We start from the raw sequence: 16,299 nt of genomic DNA on the forward strand, positions 1-16,299 counted from the left end.
ATTAGCTTTCTTCACAGGATTAATTGGTGTTTTATATGAGGACTGAATGGGTTTCAAAATACCTTGTGACAGGTACTGCTATATTATTGGGCCAATACCTTCTTTTTTGACAGAGGATACTGTTTGCAGTATACTGGCAAGTTAGAGTTACGTTTGGCAACATATGGTCTTACGTCAATGAGGCCTGCCTCATCTATGTGGGCGGCCCATAGCGCTGGGTCGCCATTGAGCATTTCCTGTTTTGTGTTGGGAGACGTTGAGCTGCAATCTTCTCCTCAATGTGCTGTATACACAGACTGAAAATATACTGAGGGAAACAGTAATTGTAGTGAGTTAGAATCAAAAGTTATTTTTTCCCCAATTTTATGCATCGGATCATGACCCAGTAGGCAGAACGGAGAGTCAGGCAAAATCACAAAATCATGCATTTTAAACTAGTTTGGGTTATCTGGAGATATGGTAATTCTTTGCATATAGCCTGCACCTCTGACAATGTTAGTGGAACGATTTGATATCCGTCTGGGCACTTGATAAATGGAAATGCAGGTGTTGTATCTTCACTCGTATCTTTCTTCGAATCTGAATCAAATACGGCCGCGGCTGCAGCTGCAGAGAATTAGTTACCCTTAAATTGCGTTAAATCAGGATACAACAGTGTGCATGGTGTCGTTGGGAGGTTATGGGTTAAAGCTTTGTTCATGACAATATCATATTTAGGCGGTTGTTCCGACACAGAGACCGCTGCGTGCATTTGATTAGCCTCTTTTCTTTCAGGACCTTTATCTCAGAATGGTTTAATTTTCTTCCACACCTCATATGACTCTTTCATGTATTAATAATCCCACAGAGGGTCCCCCCACCCATTTTTAACCATAGATTTTGATTTGCTCATGAATCGATCAATAAATGAGTCATCTCTAGGATATGGATCTAATTGTGTTCTATCAAAATCGTCACTATGAAGAGGCCCCCGTGCGGAGACTTATTAACAGAGTTATTAATGATATCAAGCCAAATTAAACTACGTCCTTTTCAATCTCTCATCAGACAGGTTAACACTTGATAATAAATCAGTCTTACCTGTCTGGAGAGATTTACATTTTACATTTACATTTATGCATTTGGCAGACGCTTTTATCCAAAGTGACTTACAGTGCATTTATTACAGGGACAATCCCCCCGGAGCAACCTGGAGTTAAGTGCCTTGCTCAAGGACACAATGGTGGTGGCTGTGGGGATCGAACCAGTGACCTTCTGATTAACAGTTATGTGCTTTAGCTTATGTGCTTTAGCCCACTATGCCACCATCACTCCATAGATCCCAGACGAGCCCCCAAATCAGTTAGATAATTTTGTCATTCAATGTATTTAATTTATTTTTCTTGATCTGCAATCCCCGTCTCGATGCGGCTCAGCTGAGGGAAGAAAGAAATGACACAGAGACCAATGCTATCAAATCCTTTTTCCACGTTTATTGTACAGCACTTCATATATGGTCCAGCAAAACCAAATTCCATTGGAACAACCAATGAAATAGTTCTTTACCCTATATGGGGGTACCATATATGTTTGAGCTACGTGTGAAACGTGAGAGCACAGAAAAAGGAAACACATTCCTATAGACACATCCTTTGAACAGAAAACAGCTGCAGCTACACCAACAAGAGAAGTTGTTGAGATGCCTTTATTATTCCACATTCTCTCCTCAACAGTTGCATGTAACTTTTAACTTTCATTTCTAATGAAAAAAGGCAAATATCATTAAAACGTCTATTAAACAAGTTCCTGTCCATCTAATATCTTCCATCCAAAGACCTTCCACTATCAGCAAGAATAAAAAAGCTTCAGGATCTGGATGAAAAGTTCCCCTGATTCACAAACTATGATGGTCAGACCATGACAATCAAAGCAGGCAATGGAGGCCATTTAAACTGTCAGGAGATTGCTGCTTGCGCTGGATCTGCATGAGCATGTGAGTGCAAATTCAAGGTAAAAGTGCTTCACGTGTGCAATAAGTAAATGTCTTATTCACTATCCACTGTATGTACAGTTGGTTAGATTCTGTATTTGGACATGCCATCAGTGGTTGCTGGACTACTGTGTGTACTGTTATTTATTTCTTCCTAATATATTAACAATTTCTTTATATGCAAATAAATTACTAAAATTTGATGACTAAACAGAAATCAGAAGAAACTGCTATCTACCATTTAAATGACAATATTATTCTTTAGTTTTGTGTGAAATTGAGTAAATATAGTGCTACATAAGAGTTTTTTATTATTATTATTTAGCAAAATTATGTTTGTTATTTACTATATTAAATTGTGACATATCGGCGTTGTATCTGCCTATCATCGGCATCGGCCATGAAAAAATATTTTGAAGAATTTTGAAATATTTTTTCCATATATGTACAAGTATGTGATATTTTATATCAGTGAAACCCGTGTATAAACATATATTTCATATGTGTTTCACCTATATTGCCATGCATTCGATATCTGAGGATATGGAAATATGTCTTTTAATAGTGCTATTAAACAACACGTTTTATTTTATTGAATAATATTTGTTTTAAAAAACCATGTTTGATTTTTAACTTTTGAAAGTGGGTATATGATGTAATAATGTAATTTTACTGAAATATATTGCACGTTTGAATTGCAGAAGGGACCAGCTGTGATGATGATGGAGAGGAGAGAGTTAACGGGACTTTGAGGAAACGGGGCGTGTTCAGTCACTCGTGTTGGGATTCACAGACACAGAGCACACATAACTTTCCAATGGCCGCTGCTTCACATTGGACTCTGTCGTAACTTTGACTAATACACATGTGCGAACGCGCTTAATTCTGCGTTTAATCCGCTGTCCTGGAGTGGACGATGAACTTTGCATCTTCCCGGACAATCTGCCTCGGTTGGAGGTGATGCGTCGGTGGGCGGAGTCAACAGGTTCAGGTATTTATCCGCGTTGCTCATTTGCTCTCACCTTTACTAACCTAATGCTGCAATAACACGCAGTGGAGTTGTATTTACGGACTATATAGGCTGCATGATCTGAGAGACACACTTTGTAAACTGTGAATTCAGGAACAGTCAGATAATTGGTGAATAATATGGGCAGTGTTGCAAAGCCTATAGTGAGCTGCTACATAGGCAGTATTTTGGAGCATTTGCATACAAGATGCTGTAGTTAGGCAGCTCTCTAGATTTTGAGACACAGCCATGGTTATTTTAATACTCGAGGTTGGTGTTTATTTTTTGCAAAAATTTGGCAAACATTTCTGAAAGAAAACATTGTTCGTTTGACAGTTTAATAATTGTTTAAAATTCAAATATGGTAATTCTGGTCATTGCATTCAAGTCGTACAAATTTGATTGATATCTATTGATGTCGATATCTATCAATATTTATTGATGCCGAATTTATCAATCCTATATATTTTCCAGAGCTCATGTATTCCCCTCAGAATTTAAAAAATGGCATCTATGTACTCTAATGTAAAAGTAATGGTGGCGGTACCATGATAGTATCAGATGGTAAAACCATGGTACTTTTATGTAAATCCCCATACAGAAATCTGATGTGTGGCCATATTGAAATTTTATTTGAATTTTAGTACTTTGATGGGACCTCATTAAATAAACCATATACCATTGCACTTTTTCATAATTATTGGCTCTTTCTGTCAGTTTCTCAACTTTTGTTTTGGTGGCAGGGATTACTAATACCAAGAACCCACAGTTTTATTCCAGAAAAAGTTACTAATACCAATGGTATTTTGCTGTTTACTATGAGGTTCTTTTGTAAGGTTAATTAATCACATTACAATGCAACATCAGTGAAATATTCTAGTGAAGAACTACATTACCCATAATCCTTAAGAGAGATCCACCAATCAGACCATGACTTAATTGAGCTGCTCTCCCTACACTCTCAAACAGCTTATACAGTATATTTGTGTTTATCTGCATATTTTGCAATAAACTTAAGATATATTGTATTTTACTATTAGTCAATAGTTTTGATTATGCCATTCATTCCTTTATAAAATATATAGTCTTGTTCAATGCTCTATTCTTCCTCCCTGAATTATATTTACAATTCAGTTAGCTTGTACAATAACCATGACATATCAAATGAATATTGAAAATACAGCAGGTCTGCCAAGCTGAATATATGAATTTGTCTTCATATGAAACTTGAAATAGTTGCCTGTGAAACTGTCAAACAGTAACAGACTGACAAAAGTGTCTTGTTACAAAGGCTCTGTCTTTAATTATCTAGTCAAATCAAGTTTTTTTGTTATGCATTTGTTCCAATGAATCTAAAGCTTCTTTTCCGCCATTGGGCCAAACGGTTCTCATTGCAAAATCATGCTGTTCTGGGCCAGCTTGCAAGGTTACGGTTTCCTTTCCCACTGTGGTGCTTGAATGTAAGTATCAAATACGTCAGTCGGCGATGGCATGAGTAAATTGGAGTGAGTGCGATGTGGAGGATGATCACCTGTTCCGGTTTTTAGGACTGCTTTCCCCCCTGGTTTTTACTCTAGTAAAGCACAGGAGAGGCAAGTCCCATGTCGCAACACTACAAAAAAAATGATTTACGTAACAACTATTTTTGTCTTGTAAAAATATCTAAATATTATTAAAACAAGATCAATTTACTTGACAAGCAAAATGGCATAAAATAGTTTGTCTTGTTTAAAGAGTATCTAAGTAAATGTAAATGTAGTGAGGTTTATGCTTAAAAGAACAAACATTTTGCCAATGGGGTAAGAAAAAAAAAAGGGAAAACAAGTTTAGTTTTCTTACCTCATTGACAGATTTGTTTTTCTTGTTTTAAGCATAAAATGTACTACATTTAGTCTGATTTCTGTGAAATCAAGACTCATTAAATTTTACTTGTCAAGTAAGTATATCCTTTTTTAAGAATATTGTGATATTTTTACTGGAAAATACAGAACAGTTTAAGTTCCCAGACTAACTACAAAGAACATTTATTGACTCAATATTATACAAGGTAAAAAATTATGTTCTATACTAGTTAAACCATCATCATAAAATCATGAAAATAGACCAAACATACGTACACTTTTTTGAAATGTAATTTTATTAACCTCACCATAGCGAAGTTTGCGATCAACCTAGAAACATATGAGTTTCCTTTTGTGTTGGCAAATTGACAATTGTGAGTCGCCACGTACTAAAGTCTTTTCACCCACACGGTTGAGCACGATTGAGCACAGTTAGCCAAAGGTGCTGAGAAATCCACGCCAAGAACGGTTTGTAATCGTGTCATACCGAATCGTGCTCAAGTGGAAACACAAGTGATATCAAATGTCCCAAACAGAGTAGTTGGGATGCTTCTCGACACGGTTACTGGAACGTTGCTTTCCATGCTCAATGGTAGAAAATCATCTTAAGTGAGCTGGAATCAGTGCAGCACAACATTGTGAAGCAGTTATTCTGTGTTTGGAGGGATGATAACTGGTATTAATGGAAACTTGGTGTCTGGTGTAGGTACCGGTAACTAAATCATAAGGTCGTAGTACAGTACACTTCTCACATAAACTAGTCATTAGCGTCAAGTGTGTGCTAATCTGTGCGTGAGAGTTCAGACCTATCGTATTTACATGTTAAACATTGCCTCGTTTCCTATAACTCTTCGCCACAATTTCCAACATCTGTACCGTATTGTATATGTCGATACACAACACCAATGCAAGTGATGTTCAATACAAAACACAGGTATGAGGAAACATGGTCCTGTATTGTAATAGTGGCTATAATATTTTGCTGTGTGTGTTTTGATGTTTGACATTCAAAAATGATGCACAATCAGTGTTTTCCTCTTCTCTGATGAGTGGAGACCTCTCGTTGTTTGTCCACTTCTCCAGTTCATGAGTAAGACGAGTGTCAGCATGAGATGGAAAATGCATTCTGGCATAAGGAACATGATAGTGACTCAACATCTCCTGGCAAGTGCCAGTTCATTATTTTCAACTGCTCTGTTTGGGATGTTTTATTTCACTTCTGTTTGCATAGCGTGCGGAGTAGATTGTTTTTATCAAATGAAATTAGACCATTATCGGGGGCGGGGGTGCTGTTTTATGATAATGTTGGTATTATTGTGGAGTTTAGTGTGTCACTGTTATAATTTTGGACTTGATATAGCAATATGTCTTTGACAACCTCTTTGTCTTTAATCTTATTTAGAATTTGAACAGGTTGTTTTTGATTGAGAACTGTTGATATCTTAAATGAATAGTTCAGCCAAAAATGAGAATTCTATCATCATTTACTCACCCTCACTTTCTTTTGTCCGTAGAATTCAAAACTACTGTAGATGTTTAGCAGTATTTTCATGCCTATCTTTTCCAAACAATTAAAGTAGATGGTGAACAAGGCTGTCAAGCTCCAAACAGGACAAAACATTGTTGATTTGAGAGCTTCAGCAGAGGGGAAGAAAGCTATCGTATGGCTTCAGAAGACTTGGAATATAGAGCATTGGGCATGATTTGCCTTTATAAGATAGTAAAATGACAAGGGAGGAGAGGGAAATGGGAAAGGACCTTGAACCTAATCTCAAATTAGGGTCAGTTGTAACTGTGGCTCTGACTCATTGACCACTTTAATTATAATTTTATAGTGCTTTTTTGTCCTTATAGAGCTTGACAGCCACAGTCCCCATTCACTTTCATTGTATGAAAAAGAGCAGCATGAACATTCTGCTAAACATCTCCTTTTGTGTTCCATGGAAGAAAGTCATATTGGTTTTGAATGTCATGAGGGTGAGTGAATGGTGACAGGTCTATCTGTTTTAAGTGCAATTTCATTCGTTCATTAACCGAGCAACAGTTGTAGCCTGTTAAGACAAACATTTAAGGAAAGATTTGATATTCATATATATATTTCTATCAGGAAGACTTGCAGACTTGAGTGAAATTTAAGATGACATTTATTTGATGAATATAAAACAGAAAAGTAATGTCTCTCTCTTTGGCGTAGGCCCAGTCTGGCGGTCCGAGGGAGTTGTACTCAGAACCGTCATATCCTGCCGGAGCAGGACGGGACTCAGCTGGTGGTGGTGGGGTGGTGGAGGTTGCCGCGTTAGCACACTGAAACAGCAATGTGATAGATTGTGAGCAGACTTATAAAGCAATGGCTTACATGTGATTGGCTGGGAATTACCCAGCTAATGGTGTGATGATGTACAGCTGCTAGTCTTCCCGCTAGAACTATGCTGCGCTTACAAATATGTATATATATATATATATATATATATATATATATATATATATATATATATATATATATATAAACAGCAAATAATAGCCCAGAACCACACTGAAGCTTTTTAAATTAAATCTGCATTCCTTCAAGTGATTCCACAGGAGCCATCATTTCCGTGACAGTGATATTCATACATCTGCCTCTAGTGCTTTTGGGGAGAGCTGTCTATAACTCTAAAAATACCAGTGCCATTCTCTCAAATTACACTGAAGCGAGCATTCATCTCATGTTGTTCAAGATCTGTGGTGTGGTGTATTTTCGGACTCTATGAACTGATCTCAGGTCTGTGTTCATCCTAGATTCTAACATTTAATTGTCCTTTCAGAGGCTTAAATATAGCAAAATCTTGTCTGTTAAAGGGGCCATGACAAAAGGAATATAAATGTCCATGATCTTTTGACATATAAGAGGTCATTAAATGTTGTGGAATGCAGCTTCAGTGGATTAGATATTTTACCACACAGAAGTATTTGCATGTTTTTCAGCTGACGGATGTGATGTTTCACTGTCACTGTGTTGATGTTAGCTTTAGTCCATTAGACATTTTCAGTTCAACACTTATATCTCAAATAATGAGGATACTCACTCAGTGTGAAGTGGACATTATACTGGTAGATACAGATATGGAATTTCAGGGCTGTTACGATATTTTAAAAAGTTGGAATTTTTAACCCTTTACCTGGAACTGCTAGCTGATTCATTAAAAGCTTTTAATTTGTAAAATATGTGTAATGTAAAAGCTTGGAATTCGGACTTGATGCTATTTAAGGTTTGGCGGATGTAACTTGAACCAGAAATGTGCCTATAAAACAAATGTATGGTGATTTGATTAGAAATATATGACAATACACTTCCATTAATTGTATGGTGCCCATTTATATGAGTGTTTACGATAATCCTGATGACTTGCTAACAGGGAGAGAATAATGAACTTCTAACAGCTGTAATAATGCTCCAAAATGAGGTGATAAACAGCATTTAACAAACATTAAAACAACAAAACACACAATACAAACCCTAAACTCGGTATACATGGTGTAATATTTATGATAGCAGCCAGAATGTGTGTGCAGCTGTGTTTTCTGTGTTTCACAGACACTTACTAATGTGCTCATCTATTACAGTTCCACTGTATAACTTATGAAATATGAACACAGCAAAAATAATAGGAACTGATAACATTATTCACCTTATGCACCAGAGAAACTAGTGCACAGCCATATTGAAAATGTTGTCTCTGAACTTCCCGTTCTAGTGGTTTCTAAATAGATATCTATGGTGTTGATGCCAAAGTATAATTAGCTAGCAAAGTGGATTTACAGGTTATAGAGTTGGCAAAACATCATGAGTATAGTAAAGTAAATATAGATTAAAGTGTTCAGGGAATGTCATAATAACTGGAAGCAGAGCGGGAGATTTTATAACAAGAGTACTTCATTCATAAATACACAAGTGTAACACTCCTTCAGGTTCGGGTATATAAAAGGAGACGTGGAGCAATGACATGTAGACTTTTATTTTTCTGCCTTCCACACACTCTGTGTGCATTCTTCACAGAGCTTTTCTTATTTCAAACAGTTCAGTGTAACAAAACTTTCAGTCAGCATAAACTTCTTGAAATCTTAAACTTCACAATAGTCAGGCATAAACTACTTGAAATCTCAGCTTTACAACACTTAAAAACTTTCAAACACTCAAATAAGCCACGCCAGTAGCAGCACACTCGTGTCCTTCTCTCTCTGCTTTTTGCCGTGTTTTGGCTGCTCTCCCCTCTATCACTGTAACAAGAAACAGCTGTTAGAGATCATGTCAACTAGCTTGACGAGCCACAACTCTCCCTCTCTCCCGCAAACAGACACACCACCACGCCCTCCATCACCACATTCTCCCACTGCCCGACTCAGGCTGGGGCAACATCCAGTGTCAGCCACAGCCATCTGCGCCCCCGGGCTGTGGATCACCTCAAATTTAAATGGCTGAAGTGCCAGGTACCAATGGGTGATCCACGCAATAGTATCCTTCTTGTAGTGGAGCCACTGAAATGGGGCATGATCTGAACAGAGGGTGAAGGCCCACCCCAGCAGGTAGTAGCGGAGGGGAAGGACAGCCCACTTAATCGCCAAACACTCCTTTTCAGTGGTGCTGTACTTAGTTTCCCACAGTGAGATTTTACGACTAATGTACAGCACCGGGCGCGCCTCCTCCTCCAACTCTTGCGAGAGCACTGCCCCAAGCCCTCTGTCAGATGTATCCGTCTGCAAAATAAAGGGTAGAGAGAAGTTTGGAGCATGTAAGAGCGGTCCCCCACAGAGTGCAGATTTCACTTTTAGAAAAGACTGCTGGCACGACTCTGCCCGCTGGACCGGATCAGGAGCCCCCTTTGGGTGCTGGGCAGGCCACGATCACTGTGGGTTTTTTAATTTGGGGACGCACCTGCCCATGGCCCAAGTGGGACCACAGATATTGAACTTCCACAAGCCCAATTGCATAACTTTTCAAGTTGGCCGCGAGCCCCACCCATCACAGCAATCTCAGGATGGCTCTCGGATGTTGCATGTGAGAATTTTGTCCATGAGCCCCTGGAACCTGGCGGGGTCCCAAAAAAACCGAACAGAAGGGTCACAAATTGGTGTAAGCCAAACGGTGTGGAAAATGCAGTCTTTCTTGGGAAATTGGAGTTAAGGGGATCTGACAATTACTCTTTGTAAAATCCAGTGTTGAATAAAATTTGTCAATCCGGGGCATTGGGTACGCGTCAAATTTAGACAACGGATTCACCTTTCTTCCTGAACAACCTTTTTTTGTGTTCAGGAAGGCGATGGGGTGGCTATGAATCACCACCCCTGGAGTGGTCTCGATGTGGTACTCTGTGACAGAAAAAACCTCACAAACATTTTCATGTAGTAAAGGGGTGCTGTAGACACACCAACACTTGATGAAAAATACTTTCTGTGCTCCCACACATAATCCATTTTGATCGACTCTTCTTAGTAGCTTCAATACAAACAGGAAGTTATATGACAAACGCAGAAGAGCGGAGCGCAGAAAAGGGGCGGGGCTGAATAAAGCGAATGCAGATCTAGTAGTCATGAGTCATAACGTTCTAAAATACAGTAAGCACATTCATTCACTCACAAACTAGTGTTTTTAGCCATTTAACTCTGTGATACTTTGTCAAGATCTATGAACAGTGTTAGGATTTTTTGGGGATTGTTTTAATCACAATGCCATGCTGCAAGTAACGATGTGCAATTTTCCACATTCTGTTTATATTGCATGAATAATAAGTGAAAATGATCACCCCCAAATAACATGCATACAACCCCAGTTCCAAAAAAGTTGGGACAGTATGAACAATGCTAATAAAAGTAATGATTTGTAAATTATATTCACCTTTTGCTATATTGAAAGCACCACAACTACAAATTATATTATGTTTTATCTTGTGAATTTTATAGTTTTTTTCAAATCAGTTGATTGCAGACATGGGCAATTTAAGACTAATAACAATATGACAAGTTGAAATAACAAGATGATGTGTAACAGGAGTGTAACCCTTTATCCCACGGAGGGAAGGAATACACAGGAAACAGGGCTTTCAACTGCACCGGTAAGGCTTTTAATTTCTGCACTCTTACCGGTTACAACTTTACAATAATTCTTCACTGTAACACACATTCAATTGACAAGCTACTCAGTAGGGCTTTGTCCGACTCTCTCTCCACTGGAGGTTCTGTGGCTGCTTTTTATGCCGCTCTCCCTGTGCTCTCTGAAATTAGAGACAGGTGTTAGACATAATTTAGCTCAGGTGCTAGACATAATTTAGCTCAGGTGCAAGCGCCCTTACCACTTTCCCTCCCGGACGGGCGCTTGACCACGCCCCCGCTGCCACAAAGAGATGTTAAACAGGTGAGGCAATTGTGTCATAATACTATATACTGTATAATAAGCCTTCAAAAACAGCCTAGACTTTCAAATGCAAGGATCGTTCAAGTCTTGTCAATTTGCCAACAGATGCTTCAGCAAATAATCGAGCCCTTTGAGAACAATATTCCCCAAAGACAAATTGGAAGTTATAGTTAAAAGATTCAAGAAATTTGGTGCGTAAAGGGCAAAACGAAAGCCACTTATAAATGTGCATGATATCTGATCCCTCAGATGTCACTGTCTTAAAAAAACTTAATTCAACTGTAATGGATATCATGAATATGGGCTTGGGATTACTTTAGTAAACCTTGGTTAGTCAACACAACTCACCGCTGCATCCACAGATGCAAGTTAAGACTATGTAAAGCAGAAGCCATACATCAACACTGTCCAGAAGCTCTGCCAACTTCTCTGGGCTTGGTCTCATCTTTGATGGAAAGTAGAACAGTGGAACCATGTTTTCTGGTCCGATGAGTCCACTTTTCAAATAGTTTTTGAGAAACACAGCCGTCGTGTTCTCTGGCCCAAAAAAAAAAGCTTTATTTATTAAGTACGTTTTTTACGCATACAAGGAATTTGTTTTGGTGTTGTAGGCGCGTGTCACACATTCTCTAAATATAAGAAACAAGTATTAAAATATAAGCAATATAAATTTAAATATGTAAGAATAAAAATTAAAGAGAGCAGTACAGCAGAGTAAGAACAGTGGCATGTAGCGCCAGAGGTGGAGTGTGGAGAGTGTCAGGGTGGTGATTGCACCAGGTCACCAGGTGGTCAACCTCCCACCTGTAGGCAGACTCGTCACCATCAGAGATGAGTCCGATGAGGGAGGTGTCGTCCGTGAACTTCAGAAGCTTGACAGAGAAGCAAACAGGATCCTGTAGGTTTCTGCAGAGTCCAGGTGCTGGAGGATGTAGTGGAGGGCCAAGTTGACTGCATCATCTACAGATCTGTTGGCTCTGTATGCAAACTGCAGGGGGTCCGGGAGGGGGTCGGTGATGTCTTTGAGGTGTGAAAGCACAAGGCGCTTAAAGGACTTCATAACCACAGAGGTCAGGGCGACGGGTCTGAAGTCGTTAAGTCCTGAGGTCCTTGACTTCTTGGGAACAGGGATGATAGTTGAGGACTTGAAGCAGGCTGGCACATAACATGTCTCCAGTGAGGTATTGTGAAATGTCTGTGAGCACTGGAGACAGCTGATCAGCGCAGTGCTTCAAGCTGGATGGGGAGACAGCATCCGGTCCAGCAGCTTTCCGGGGGTTCTGTCTCCTGAAGAGTTTGTTGACGTCCCTCTCGTGGATGGAAAGAGTCGTCATTGAGGTGGGTGGGGTGTGGAGGGGGGTACCTTTAAGGTGGGCATTGGTGGGGGTGCCCAGGCCTCTGCTGAGGTTGGGGAGGTGGAGGTGATGCACTGTAGCTGGAGCTGTTGGAAGGTGTCATGGGTGATGGTTTCAGGACTGTCCCTTTGTTGGGCGGTGTCGTGGGGAACGGTTACAGGACTGTCCCTTTGTCTTTCAAAGCGGCATTAGAACTCGTTCAGGTCGTTGGCTAGGCGTCGGTCTTTGATGTCCTGGGGGGGCTTTAGGCTTGTAGTTGGTGATCTGCCTGAGCCCTTTCCAGACAGACGCAGAGTCGTTGGCTAAGAGCTGGTTTTGGAGCTTCTCAGATTACCGTCGTTTAGCCTCTTTCACCGCCTTGCTAAACTTGTACTTTGCCTCTTTAAATCTGTCTTTGTTCCTACTCCTGAAGGCCTCTTCCTAATCAAACCTTAACCTTCTGAGTTTGGCTGTAAACCAGGGTTTGTCATTGTTGTAACTCACCCTGGTGCGTGATGGAACACAGCAGTCCTCACAGAAGCTGATATATGACGTCACAGCCTCTGTGTACTCATCCAGACTGTTTGTAGCAGTCCTGAACGCGTCCCAGTCAGTAGAGTCAAAACATGTCTGCAGATCCTCCACAGCCTCACTGGTCCACTTCCTTGATGTCCTCACTACAGGTTTGCAGAGTTTTAGTTTCTGCCTGTACACAGGAATCAGGTGGACCATGACATGGTCAAAGTGTCCCAGTGCAGCACGGGGGAAGGCATGATAAGCATTCCTGACTGTGGTGTAACAGTGATCCAGAATGTTCTGCTCTCTGGTCGGGCATTTAATAAACTGTCTGAATTTAGGGAGTTCATGAGTGATGTTTCCTTTGTTAAAGTCACCAAGGACAATAACTAAAGAGTCTGGGTTGGTCCGCTCCACACACAGTATCTGGTCGGCGAGCATGCGCTTTGCGACCTACGGGATGTAAACACTGACCAGAATGAATGAAGCAAACTCACAGGGTGAATAAAAAGGCTTACAGTTTATGATGAAAGATTCCAGGTCAGGAGAAAATTTCTGCTGGATCACTGTCACATCGTTCCACCAACCACTGTTGATGTAAAAACAGATTTAGTTTTGCCGGAATGTTCTGTGTCTCTGTCCGCTCTGTAAATTTGGAAGCCGGTATTAATCCACAAAGCCATGTCTCTGTGAAGCACAAAACAGTAGATGAAGAAAAGTCCCAGTTTTTCCCCAACAGCAGTTGTAATTCCTCCAGTTTGTTGGGCAGTGAACGCACGTTAGAGATAAATATTCCCTGTAACGTGTGCGTAATCCTCGCTGGCGAAGATGCACAAGCGCACCATCCAAAGGACCATCCAAGCTCTTATCAGCATCAGGTCCAAAGGCCAGTGTCTATATGGGTCAGGGGTGTGTCAGTGCCCATGGCATGGGTTGCAGACAGATATGTAAAAACTTTGGAGCAGCATATACTACCATCCAGCACCATTTTTTCCAGGGACATCCTTGAATGTTCAGCAGGACAACTTCAAACAACATACTGGCCGAATAAGCAGAGAGTGTGGGTGCTAGATTGGCCTGCTTGCATTCCTGACCATCTCCAATTGAGAGTGTGTGGTGCATTATGAAACGCATTAAATGGCAATGAATACCCCGTACAATTGTGCAGCTAAAGACCTGCATAATTGATGATTGGGGGAAAATTTCACTTTTTAAACTTAACAAACTTGTGTCTTCAGTGCCCAAATGTTTAATAAGTGTTATTAGAAGAAATGGTGATGTTTCACAGTGGTAAACACTTGACTGTCCCAACTGCTACTGGAGCGTGTCACAATCATACGATTTGAAATTACTGTACATAAAAAAATAAAAATAATAAATCACAGGTTAAAACATCATATAATGTGTTGTTGTAGTGATTTCAATATAGCAAAGGGTGAATAGAATTTACAAATCTCACATAAGACGTGATGCTGTAGGGAAGCGTTGTAAAACACACACACATAATTTACAAATGACTCCTTTTAGTTTTTTTTTAGCATCAGAAATGTGGCTGTACATGTTTTTGTCACATTTTTGTTTATTGTTCATAACACACAAACTGAATATGGGAAATGGCATGTTGTTACTCACAGCATATGATGCCAAAACAACTTAACTAGGTGCAGAGATGTTGAAATTATCCACACAGAGCAACATCAGCTTAGCATTCATCTACACAGACATGCTGTGTATGCGCACGCTCACTGTCGCTTGAGGGTGCCCGAGTCCCTGCCTGAAGGAAATAAGCAGCAGGCAGTCAGAGATTCTCAGCTGCAAGCAAATAAACCGCTACAAATTATCTGCCAAAATATCAGTGTTAATAGCATTATCGGTGCAATAATAATATTTAGATTTTCACTGTTATCAGCCAATAATATATATCGGCTGCCTATATATCTTGCATCCCTAGTAGAAATGTGTTAATGAGTAGAAATGTTCAAGTATTGTTTTTATTGCGGTAATGCAACCTTCCGCCTCATGGTAGTGAGTGCGCTTTCCAATATGAGATAATATTAGTATCATTCGATCATTTTTTTTTAATCTGTATCTATTAGTTACTTTTGCATTAAAAGGCACGTTTTTCTCACAGTCTCACTGATGCATGTGAACTGTCTCCCTTGTGTGTGCCGCCACACACATATACAGCACACATGCAGAGAGAAAGAGTGAAGACACTTAAAGATGGTGAAAATGAAATCTGATGCACTACTTCTTCTGTTTTTGTTCTACATCTGTGTCAAAATGACAGTCAGCATTTTAACCATCCATGTTTTAAAAATGTGTTACTTTCCGAGATAAAATGACGAAGAGTAAAAAGCTGCATCCTCCATGGTGTTGAATGTTTATATATCGTGATACATTTAATTTCTGACCAAACATTATAAGAATATTGCGATTTTATACATTTTTGCTTACATGGCCCTTTGGGTGGGGTGATGGTAAAGCATTCTACTCACATTTGTGAGCTGCTGTCCTCACAGAAGTTTAGCTACTGTATTTGCTACATTCTGCATTATTTAGAGTATAACTGTTTTGTCAGACCAGCTATCTAGATCAAACTGCGAGTGTTGAGTGCATGTATCCAACATTCCACACTGTTATTTTGTAGTGCATCATCCAGGCCCTTGCAGTATACTTCTTTTTGTTGGATATTCAGTGTAAACACGCTACTCACACAACTTACTCTACAAAACGGTGTAGAATAGTCCAGAAACGATTTGGGATGCAGTTAAACTTTAAAAAAAATAGTTGGCAGGATTTAATGTATACTGTGCAGTATGCAGTTATACTGTAGTGTAGGACTCCATTGTAAGCATAGCCAGTGTTACAGGAGAAGCAAAAGTGGGTCAAATAAGTTGGTAATGCTATAGTGATTTTACTCACTGAAGATGTGATGCTGCAGGGAAGCATTGTAAAACACACACACACACACACACACACACACACACACACACACACACACACACACACACACACACACACACACACACACACACACAGTAAAATGGGTTATTATTTCCTTTTTCTTTTTTAATGCTCCATTGTTTTATCTTCCTTATCTCCACATGTCAGATGAGAGCAATAGAGAAGAACTAGTGAGTGTGTGACAGATATAGAAAAGATTTATGTTGAGATGGAGGACAATTAGGTTATTGAGATAGAAGAACATCTCCAGTTACACATGTAACCTTGGTTCACAA

At 39.7% G+C, this 16,299-nt stretch overlaps 1 protein-coding gene across 3 annotated transcripts in view; it reads left to right on the top strand.

Annotated features, from left to right (window-relative positions):
• Positions 1 to 2,801: 2,801 nt before the first annotated feature.
• The window catches only part of raraa (retinoic acid receptor, alpha a), a 406,433-nt gene continuing 392,935 nt past the window's right edge, over positions 2,802 to 16,299 (top strand). For 2 of the 3 annotated variants that reach the window (XM_052102287.1, XM_052102281.1), the window contains exon 1: positions 2,802 to 2,960. The gene's annotated coding sequence lies outside the window, so the exon portion shown is untranslated. The remainder of the gene's footprint in view (positions 2,961 to 16,299) is intronic. The other variant, XM_052102290.1, reaches the window with a different exon arrangement.

This window comes from Xyrauchen texanus, chromosome 33 (assembly GCF_025860055.1).
Source record: "Xyrauchen texanus isolate HMW12.3.18 chromosome 33, RBS_HiC_50CHRs, whole genome shotgun sequence".
Classification (NCBI taxonomy): domain Eukaryota; kingdom Metazoa; phylum Chordata; class Actinopteri; order Cypriniformes; family Catostomidae; genus Xyrauchen; species Xyrauchen texanus.